The sequence below is a fragment of the Austrofundulus limnaeus genome, unplaced genomic scaffold (genome assembly GCF_001266775.1).
Source record: "Austrofundulus limnaeus strain Quisiro unplaced genomic scaffold, Austrofundulus_limnaeus-1.0 Scaffold30, whole genome shotgun sequence".
NCBI lineage: Eukaryota > Metazoa > Chordata > Actinopteri > Cyprinodontiformes > Rivulidae > Austrofundulus > Austrofundulus limnaeus.
Genome location: NW_013952432.1, coordinates 801,735 through 812,742, shown reverse-complemented (window position 1 = coordinate 812,742; position 11,008 = coordinate 801,735). Strand labels below are relative to the sequence as shown.

At 37.7% G+C, this 11,008-nt stretch overlaps 1 protein-coding gene across 4 annotated transcripts in view; it reads left to right on the top strand.

The window, feature by feature from the left end:
• Positions 1–11,008, top strand: part of LOC106515527 (dipeptidyl aminopeptidase-like protein 6) — a 251,853-nt gene that overhangs the window by 133,300 nt on the left and 107,545 nt on the right. The window lies entirely within an intron of this gene.

The window sequence follows — 11,008 nt, the reverse complement described above, 5'->3', positions numbered from 1 at the left end:
TTATTTCACTTCATTTAAAATATCCACATAAGTTTATAATTGGCTTTGGAACACATTAAAATGAAAAACAGTTGGTCAATCTGCACAGAAGCATCCTTTTAATATTTTACACAACATATAAYGCACAAGGACAATATGCTTTTTTTCCTTCCTCTGCTTAGACATTAGTCAGTGTTGATATTGGACATTTACTGTCTCTGCAGGCTTGTTTGTCCTCCCCAGATGTCAGCATCTTCACTTCATCAGCCTGTATTTCTGCCCAGCAGGACGCTGCTCTGTCTCACAGGTCCTCATTGACACTTTGACCAGTCGACCATGCAGTGTTTTGATTTCCCTTTGATTTGACAGTCTGGGTGCACCTTTTCCTCCCAGAAGTACAACTTGCTTGCTGACACATGCTGTGCGTTGGCATTTCCAGAATGTCATTTTCCGCACACGGCAGACAGAACCAGCCAAATGCAGCTGAAGTTGTCACTTTTGTTTCAAATATTAGTTTCTGATTTATGGCCATCATTTTTTTTCCCTCCACTCCCATTCTGCTGTGAAAGCTCAGACCTGCCAGACAAGTGATGTGTGAACTGTACCATGTATTTTGTTGTGGCTTTTTTTTTCTGTTGACAAGCCAAAGGCATGCTGAAAGAACAGCCAGGAAAAATAAAACATTATGCTTTCARTTAGCTGTTGTTTTCTGCTACGAAATCAAGTCGTAGAATATAATCAATGTTTTCATCCATCTTTTGGTTTGACTGTTTTAAACAGCTTATTATTGTGTATGTTTGGGTTGCAGCAGGCATTCAAAGCTGCTCAGACCTCCCTCTTTCAGCGAATTTCCTCCGGTCCTTCTAGGGGTGAGAATCTACAGTATTCTTGGGTCTCCCTCTTGACTTTTTCCAAACACATCRCAAAGAAATGATCTAATGCCAGAACAAGGATCTTTAGATATTAATTTCAGAATAGCACATTCTATCTGGTACATATCCACTCAGCAATTTTCCCATCTCATTTTATTTTCTATCTCATAAGTACTTTTATTAGCTTGACCTGAAACCATAAACTGTTTTTACTCTAACTGAAAAGTTTTTCCATGGTTTGCACTCATTTTATATGATCCATGCTACAGTATATTGGTAACCTTATTTCTTTGATTCTATCTCTCTCCTTTGTTCCTTCACCAACTAAAGTCATACTTTCTTTCTGCACCGTGTGCGTGGCTCTGCCTGTCGCGGCTGATTTTTGTTGCAAAGAGCATTTATTCATGAATGTGTTTGGAGTAAGTCAGTTAGGCAGGTTTTTGCTCCAGTAAATCGGAAGGTATTGTATGTTTCATATCTCTTGCCGGGGTACAGTGGAAGCTGAAGTCATCCACTTTTAACAGTCACTGGTTTGTTGTTTGTAGCAACAAAAACTGAGTTAATAACAGCTGGGGATCCTGTTAARCAGCCTCAGAAAGGCTGAGAGAACACAACAAATGTCTGAGGTGTTTAATTTTCCTCCAAAATCCAAAGATACCAACTTGATTGAATGTTTTATTGTATTCATGGAATGTGACCCTTGGGGCCCAAATGACTTGGTAAAAAAAAAACTGTTCTTCATGTAAGAGCTGCTTTTGATGGATAAAGGACATCCTACAGATTATAGGTGAACCTTATGTTATCTTATATAACTTCGTTTTATACAAAGTTAATCTTTTGCCCAGCTGAGGAATTTTTTTGTTGTATTATAAGGGGTTTATGTGAAGTATTTTGGAGATGTCAGTATATTACCTGCAGCTGATGGTGGTCAGAGCAATCTCAATTTGGAGAATAAGGAAGATTTTCTCAGAAAAGTTTGGCGAGTGTTATTCCACTCAAAGTCAAAACCCTTCTAACAGTTTGAGTGAACACTAAATATAAGAATTTTTACATGTTGTCACATTGTCAATATTTGTTCAGCTATTGTCACTACTAAAATACTGACTACTCGTGAAGATGGTGTCTGCTGATTTGCAACTGTTGGAGACTAACTGATGATTTAAATTTGTGAAAGAAAAACATATTTTCAGCTGCAGTTTYACAGACTGTTTCTGATCAGCAAGCTGTTTGCATTTTGAGCAGCCAATTTTTGGAAAATCGTGCCTTCTTTTCACATTATTTTGTTACCCTCATTTGTCAACATCAAACTCACCTCAAGCCACTTTATACCCACCATGGTAACCACCTCCCACGTTCGTGATTGAATCTTCTTGAGTGTGCTTTAGTAATAAGAATAGGAATCTTTTTAACCAGATTTTCAATGATTTGTGATGATGAATCAATATAGTTAAGGGACTGGAATGTTTGGGCCTAAATCTAGCACTCTGGAATTTACAAAAAGTACAATGACAATGGTTTGAGATGTGTTCAAAACTACCGTGACAAATTTGAGAAGGGTTTGCGACTGTGACTACTCTACAACAACTTGCAGCAAATTGTACAAAAGTCTAAGTGTATTTTGAACATGTCACAGTTTAATGAAGACTGGACCCAAAAATTTACGTTGGCACAAGGAGCTCAAAAAGTTAAGCTAATCTGGTTATAAACAAGACATGCGTGATGACGAGGCAGCAAAACATAAAAGTAGACACAGGGAGACACACAAGAAGTAGTATTATAATATTCACCTGATGAGTGAGAAACAAAGATTTTATGTACTGAGGCTGATGGGGGAGAGTGTCTGCAGCTGTGACTAATATAATAAAATCAGAAGTAACATAACTAAACACAAGAATCGCAAAACACAAATAAACTCAATAAGAAATACACAAAAAAAATAAAGTAGCAAACACCAATCCCAACAGAACAAGCTTTTGAAACAGCGTACATCAGTAAATTGAATTTTATTTTATTTTTTTTCCATTTGGAATCATCTGCATCACTTTTTTTTACATTTTGTATTTGCATTTTGTAGCATTTTCAGATTCTCACTTACAAGTCTTCATTAAGTGTTGAATTTTAGAAGTGTATCAAGTAATTTTGGATGTTATTTTATTTTTTAACAAACCTAGAATTATTTAGCATTTTTTATCCCAAGCATTTAGTTCAAGGYGAATAATTATTTTCAGTCTGACATCGTCTTCTCTGATTGCTCTATTAAAACCACATCATTTTGAATGTGCCTGCACACAGAAAGTCCTTGTCGTCTAGGTTGTATTATCAACTTTCTTTAGGCAAAGTCCTTGTTATTAAAATTCAAATTATTACTGATATGCAAGGCAATTCAACRCTGAATCAGAAAAAAATCTTGATAAATGGGGCGATTTTGATCAGGTTATTTGGTTTTTCGTGAATTTGCCTCCCTGCTCATGCAGTTGCTTATCATCTGTCTTAGGAGGAGTTTTAATGAGTTTTTTTTTCATTGCATGCTTTGATGGCCCCCCACCCCCTGCCAGCGATCTCACCTTTAATATTTCAAATATTTAATATTTTTTGCCCTCACCTCACTCTCAAATGAAAGATTACTCCGTGGGTCTAAGCTGAATATGTGCGATACTTTTACTTCAGTAATTACCTTTTTTAAGTAAGCTCATGATATCCACTGATTTATTTTATCTTCAAAGCTTCCAGCAAAGTCGTTGACTTTTTGATTTCTGAAGGTATAAATCTGCTCTGACTTCTTGGAATGGAGACAGAAATGAGTTCATAGCTTCGCTTTTACAGCTTCCCTTCTCTGCTGCTGCAGCATTTTTCTCTCTTTTTTTGTAATTTTTTATTCCTTTGCTGCAATATTTTGAGATGGAACAACACAACACATGCTGGATTATCACAGAGATGATGATGATGTCTCAAACATATTTGGAGTTTCGTGGCAGTTTTCAGTAATTGAGTGTAAATATTTCCCACAATGTTTAAGGCATTTTCACCAAAGTCAAATGGCATTTTGTATCTCTCACATTCTTGGAGCACAAAAGCAAGTAAAAAAAAAATCTCAAGCAAGCTAATGTGTAAAGATGGTAGTGGTAATTGCTTGGTTCTGATGGAAAATGGCCCTGGATTTATCATCTGGCAGTGATTTTAATGTACCAGGAAGACGTTGAACAAAATGTGGTTAACAGCAAAACATGCCTTTAGGGTACTGCCACAAAATGTAGCGTAATCACAGATTTGTCGAAATTGTCATCTGCTGCTAAATAAAACATGTTTTTTAAACTGTGCACATCCTCATGTTCACCCAGAGCAATGAAAACATCAAATTAACCTGTCCCTTTTTTAACTAAATATGACAAAAAAAGAACAAAGTGGAGAAAAATCATATCTCTAGTTGAATAATTTTACTTTACCGTCATATCCTGGACTTCTGCCTGTATCATTTTTGTATATTCTATTCATCCAACTTTTCTACTTGTCTTTCTGTGCTGGGGAGCTGATGCCTATCTAAAGCCATCATTGTGTGAGTAGCTGGGTACACTCTGTACAGATCATTCATCCATCACAGTACTATTTATATTTGTACTTAACAATATACAAACATGCAAACATGGTCGAAGAAAGTTCAATGTAACCCATGTGGCTTTGGAGCCTGTAATGCTGCATTATGTAATAACACTGCAATATGTAATAATGTAATAAAATCTGGTTTCAAAATGTAATAAACCAGCACTAAATTTGCATTATGCAATAATTGACACAAATTGTAATAAAAGTCTTCAATGCATTTTGTTATACTTGCAACCACATAATGTAATAACATTATTTCATTTTGCAGTGATTGTTACAAAATGTGGTGGTTGCTCTTTTTAAAAAAGATAATGTGATAAACAATCACAAACCACTGTTTTTTTTTTGTTCATCCTAATCAATACACTTGTAAAAACGATAATGTTGCAGATACTAATCTTTGAATCTTTGATCAATAAATGCCAAACATTTCATGATTAATTGCCTATTCATAGCCAGATTCCTTTGTGATAATCAAAAGGTTGTTCAAGGCAGATGATCACATAATCAGCTTTTTTATGAAAAATGTTAAACCATGCTTTATGAAGCAAAAAGATGGTGGAAAATGTATCTGTTAACATTGCATAAAAGAAGCACATCCATCCATCCATTTTCTGTACATGCTTATTCCTTTCAGGGTTGCGTGGGTCTCTGGTGCCCATATCCAGCAATCACAGTGCGAGGGGCGGGGTACACCCTGGACAGGTCACAAGTCCATCACAGGGCCACACATAGAGACAAACAAGACAAACAACATTTCACTCTCTCACTCACACCTAGGGACAATTTAGAGTTACCAATTAACCTRACAGTCATGTTTCAGTGAGAACCCACGCATGCAYGGAGAGAACATGCAAACTCTACCCAGAGAGGTCCCCGGGCCGGGATTTGAACCGGCGAAAGAAAAGAAGCACATGATATATAATTTTAATGCAAACTGAACAGAACCATAAAAATTTCCTCAGAGGTGCAGGATATTATCAGAGGGTAACTAAATGCACAAAAACATCACCACACATCGCCCACACAAATACAGGCCGCATGTGCGTAATGATCATAATTGTTTACTTGTAGGGCAGGTGGTAGCGCAGAGGGTAGAGAAGTGTGTCTGTGATCGGAAGGCCGACGGTTCGACTCCCCGAACCAACCAGACCCATTCTGGGGTCCTGAGCAAGGCCCTCAACCCCCCAGCTGCTCCCTGGGCGCCATAATTGGCAGCCCACTGCTCCACATGTATGTTCACATGTGTGATGGGTTAAATGCAGATTCAATTTCCCCTCTGCAGGACGATAAGGGTCATTATTTATTTATATATTTATTTATTACATTAGAATTTCTAAAAAAAAAGAGCAACCACTGCATTTTGCAACAATCGCTGCAAAATGTAGTAATGCTATTACATAATGTGGTTGCGAGTATTACAGGCAGCACAACGGCTCAGTGGTTAGCACCAACGCCTCACAGCAAAAAGATCCTGGGTTCGATCCCCAGTTCGGACTTGGGGTCTTTCTGTGTGGAGTTTGCATGTTCTCCTCGTGCTTGTGTGGGTTTTATCCGGGTGCTCCGGTTTCTCCCACCCCTGAAAACATGTACAATAGTTTGCCTTCAGGCCCAGGCCACCCTTGAAAAATAGATCTGAGATCTCCATGGRACTTGTCTGGTTAATTAATTAAATAAATAAATAAATAAATTTGTTGAAGACTTTTATTGCATAATGCAGCATTACAGAGTCTTTTATTCCATTGAGGTTCTCATTTTCCTTCTGTGAGTTGCAGAGGTAGTCAGGTTCAAAACGTATGTGCAAAAAAATATTTTTTTGATAATAGTTATGGTGCTTTTCAGGCATCTCAAACATTGTTCATTTTAGTTGTTGTGAATCTTGGAGTGATAGGGCTGCATATTGAAACTTGCATGGAAGCTGTACTTATGGCAAAACATATCAGTATATCAAGGTCTAAAAAAATCACGCAAATGGTGAATATTATTTATTAAAAAAAACTTGTCCATTCCTGCCTAGCTTCTTTTTAAAAATGTAGCTATTCCACAAACAGAGACATGAGTTACCACGCTGTCTAACTTCAGGTGAGATTGATTGGAACTGTCACGTAAAATATCAGAGCCTTCAATTGGAACCAGTCATGCTAATTCTCGGAACCTATTTCTCATCTTTAGCATATGTTTTATAACACATTATATTCCTTTCACAGCTGTGCATCAAACTCCTATTTAGAGAAACATCCTTCCATAAAATTTCAGTTTACTTGGGGCACCGATGTTCTCCTGGTGAAAATTCCTGCTCCATCCACCTATCCTCCATTTAAGCTGGATTAAAGAGCACCCTACCCAGCTTCTGCTCCAGTGCCAACATGCACTGCAGGCCCTTCAGAAAGCCAAGGGCATAGCTAATACAGCACAGAGGCTAGGCCAGTAATAAATTCACAACCAAAGCTTCTTTTTCTTTTTCTTTCTGTGAGGAATGAAACTAGCATGGAGGCCGAAGGAATGAGAGGGAAGTGGAGGAGTGAGACGGAGTGAGGGAAGGAGGGGGAATAAAAAAGAGAGAGAGAGAGACTTGGTGTGATGAAAGGACGTGTGGCCCGCTGTGACAAATGTTCTCCCAACTTGTGATTTATCATGGTTTAGGGAGTGAGAGAGCAGCACAGAGCGCAGTGCCAGCTAAACCAGTGTGGTGGTGGATCACGTAAATGAATTAGTTTTTTTTATGTGTTTTTTTTTTTACTTTCTATTATTTCCCCTTAAAGTATTCAGTTTTTCTTTCTATCCAATAATTTATTTAAATCACAACTTCTCAAACTGCTCAAGATGGGCAAAAAGGCAACATATTGTTGCATTTCAAACATTGTTCACTCTAAATCATGAGGTTCATAAATCATTCTAATAAAACTAAGCTTTATCTTAATATTTCTTTGTAGGACTGTACGCTACTCATTTACACTTTTTTTTTTCATTTCTCACTTGTTTCTGTTTTGTTGTTGTTTTTCTTTTAGGCAGAATATTAAATTCGCTGAACCACACAGTCTGTTAGCCCACTGTTTATTGCTTTAATGGAGGCATACGGCTAGAATGCTGGACAAGTTTCATATGAGCAGTAGGCAGGTTGTACATTTTCTCTGTTTGTGTTTTGCATTAGATTGCAAACCGTGTCATTATACTATTCAGGAACAAGAAGTTGTGTGTGTGTGTGTGTGTGTGTGTGTGTGTGTGTGTGTGTGTGTGTGTGTGTGTGTGTGTGTGTGTGTGTGTGTGTGTGTGTGTGTGTGTGTGTGTGTGTGTGTAGGGGGGGGTTCTTTGCCAAGCAGTTTCAGATCATAAAGGCTTCCGATCCCCAGGATGAAGCGGTGATTAATTGTGACTCCTCACAACAGATTATGAGGGCGGATGCAGTCCTCCCTCGAGAAATTACACCACGGGTCATTTGTTCAAGCTGTTATTATGACCTATAGTCGGGGTTTAAAATGAAGATGCCTCCTACGACTGGCCCTTCTAGGAAAATAGTGCTCTTTTTATGTGGCACACACTGTGAAAGGGAAAAAGTCTAGCCGGAAACAGTATCTTATTCAGCTTAAAATGTTTCCAAAGTAAAATGAACAAAAATGTTTTTGCTGTTTTGCTCTGTAGTTTTATAGATTTATAGATATCTGTCTGTGTGAATTAAAATGTCAGTAGAAAAAAGTATGTATCCCTGTAGGTACTTTAAAATATATATATTTTCTTGTCTCACAATGGAGAATTTTGTTGAATTTTTAGTTTGAAACAAACAAAAAGAAATAAGGCTCTAATGGTAATTAACAGATTCCACTTACCATGAGGCAGCATGAAGACCAAGGAACTTTCCACACAGATCACAGACAAAGTTGTAGAAAAAACAATAACAAACATCCCACAGTGTGGGCATCCTCAAGTTTGCAACAAGAGAGTCTTCGTGAAGAAAGATGATACAAAGAATTATTTGGATACATGATATCCATTTTAGCACAAATTTAGACGTTTGTTTAAAACAGACATTTCTACTGTAGGTCTAAAGCAGTTACACAAATCTGTTCCACTGTATCCACTTAAAAAAAACCTGTCACATACAGAGTTGATCTGTAATGCTGCCATTGCAAATAATAGTGTTATTATATCCAAACTGCCATACAAGAAAGTCCCATTCATCTATAATAATGATGGGAGCCTGATGACATTTTGGGTCTTTTCAGGATCATTTCCTCGTGGCTTCTGCTTTCAGCGTCTCCTGGAAAAGTGGCAGCAGCTCATTGTGCTGGTAGTTTTCTCTCCAGGTTCCCACTTCCCCCGGTGAAAGGAGTCATGTATGTGGCGGTGAAATACTCTGCTGGAGCTGTCCATTTAGTGCCGCTGAAATCTACTTCAGCCCAGTCTGGCTTTTTAATGGCGCCTGGATCGGTATCGGGGAGCTTGCTGAAACGTTGCAGTCGCATGCTGGCCTTTTTTCTGAAGGGGGCGGCGGGGCTCTGAAGTGTGTGAGCAGGTGCTGTGTGGAAGCGTGTTATTATTTGACACGTCGCAGGAAGCGTTAGTCCTTGAAGAGGTGATGGGCCGCTGCATCAGCCACTTGTCAGCTCCTCAAAGAGCACTAGATAGTGTCATTAATCACGAGTTTCTTTGATTACATTGTGTCAAAATAACCAAAATGGGCTCGTGCTGCACTCTAAAGCCTTTTCTCTTCATCACTGAAATGTTTTTTTTTTAGCCCACCCTCTCCTCAAATGGGCTTGGAGATTTTCAGGAAGGTATTCACAATTAGATTCATTTTTGAAGCATAATTTGAGTTGCAAAAAAAAAAAGTATGGACTCAAAGCAATCCTGAGAAAATTTATTGCACAAAGCACTTGCTGTTGTTATGACAATGGATCTCTTTAAAATCAAGACGATGACCATGTTTTATTTTTGGAAGTATTTTATTAGCATTAGCATTTCGGGGCAGGATATCATATATTAAAAATATAAAAAATATAAAAAWATATATATATTACGATTGACCCCTTTGCGTGTGACACAACACACTCTTCAGAAGGCCCACTCCACCATGACAGACGTCAAAACAACCTGTGTGCATTTAAACTACTATACAACTAATAAAAAACAGACATTTAATTGCGTAATATAACTTTTATTTAGTTGGTTTATTTGTAAAAAATGGTCAAAGGGTACTGCATGGTTGGTTGCACAAACAGCCAAGGAAACAAACCAAACCTGTCATTTTCTTGCATACCTTTGGATGAGGACAAACAACAGAGATGGCTAGCAGCCATCAACCATAAGGACCGGCAGCCCTCGGTATATTCACGGATTTGCAGTGAACACTTTTTACTCGTAAGTATGTAAGTAAAGCTTATTTATATGGCATTTTTCATGGATATAAAATTGCAAAGTGCTTCACAATAAAAGCAAGAAAAATGACTTGTGATACGACTTAAAATTTCGTTTTGCTTTATTATGCTTTAATTTTATTTTTATTGTTTTTTTATTTAATTTTTATTGAAATGTATAAAATGAAAAATGAAAATGTTTACATGACGCCACCTACAACACTGCTCCAAAATGAGCTCATCAGCTGATGGGAACAAGTGTCCACAGGCGAAAAAGAAGCAGATAAAATAGTTGATATAAAAAAAAAAAACTAAATTCAGCGGTGTGGACGTGGTTCAGGTTTTGAAGTTTCGATAAACTTCCATGGCTATACTGGCAAAAAAAAAACAGCTTGGGAAAACAATGGCAGTCCCTCCGTTCAGATCCCCTTCCTCACTTTCGACGTCCATCATGGCGCCCCCATGTGACTAGGTGAAGTATGGGTCAATAGTCAGTCAGAACTAGTAGTGATTTACAAGTATCAGAACAGAGTTTGGGAAGTGCTTTAATTGAAGTTTACTCCAAATTACACAAACAATAAAACTATACTTGACACAATTATTGGTAATTATTTGGATTGATTGCCTAAATGTAAGAATATGTCTGTGTATTTTTTTTATACTGGCATTGTCCAAAGGGGTGGGGGGGGGACACAAAATGAGTAAAGTTTACAAAAATGTTCAAACATAAGCCAGATTTGTGCATGATATGGGGAGAGGAAAGAGACCTAATGTACTGTAGGTCATTGGTTTGTTGTGAGTTGTTCAATATAAACTTGTATCAAAGTGAAACAGAGGAGGTTTTATTATGCTTGGGGGCTATTTTCTTGGAGAAACTGGAAGCAGCAAAAGCATCACAAGACCGGATGATTGAGGCATTTTCCAAGGAACTGTGTTCAAGTTAAGGCTTTAGCAACACAGCAACTTAAAGCATCAGCCCAACGAAAGAAAAGGCTGGAAGGGGTAAAGATAGACTATTTAAGATTTCAACTTTTGACCTGAATCTGATTTAAAATTTGCTAAAGAAAGAGAGGAAAACAGTCTTCAGTAAAAAAAATAAATAAATAAAAAAGATTGTAGCAGAATCTCCAAGCACAAAGCTCCAAGATGTTTCTGTTTCATATTGCTGCTGGAAACTGCAACGTTCCCAAAGGCTCTGCTTTCAAA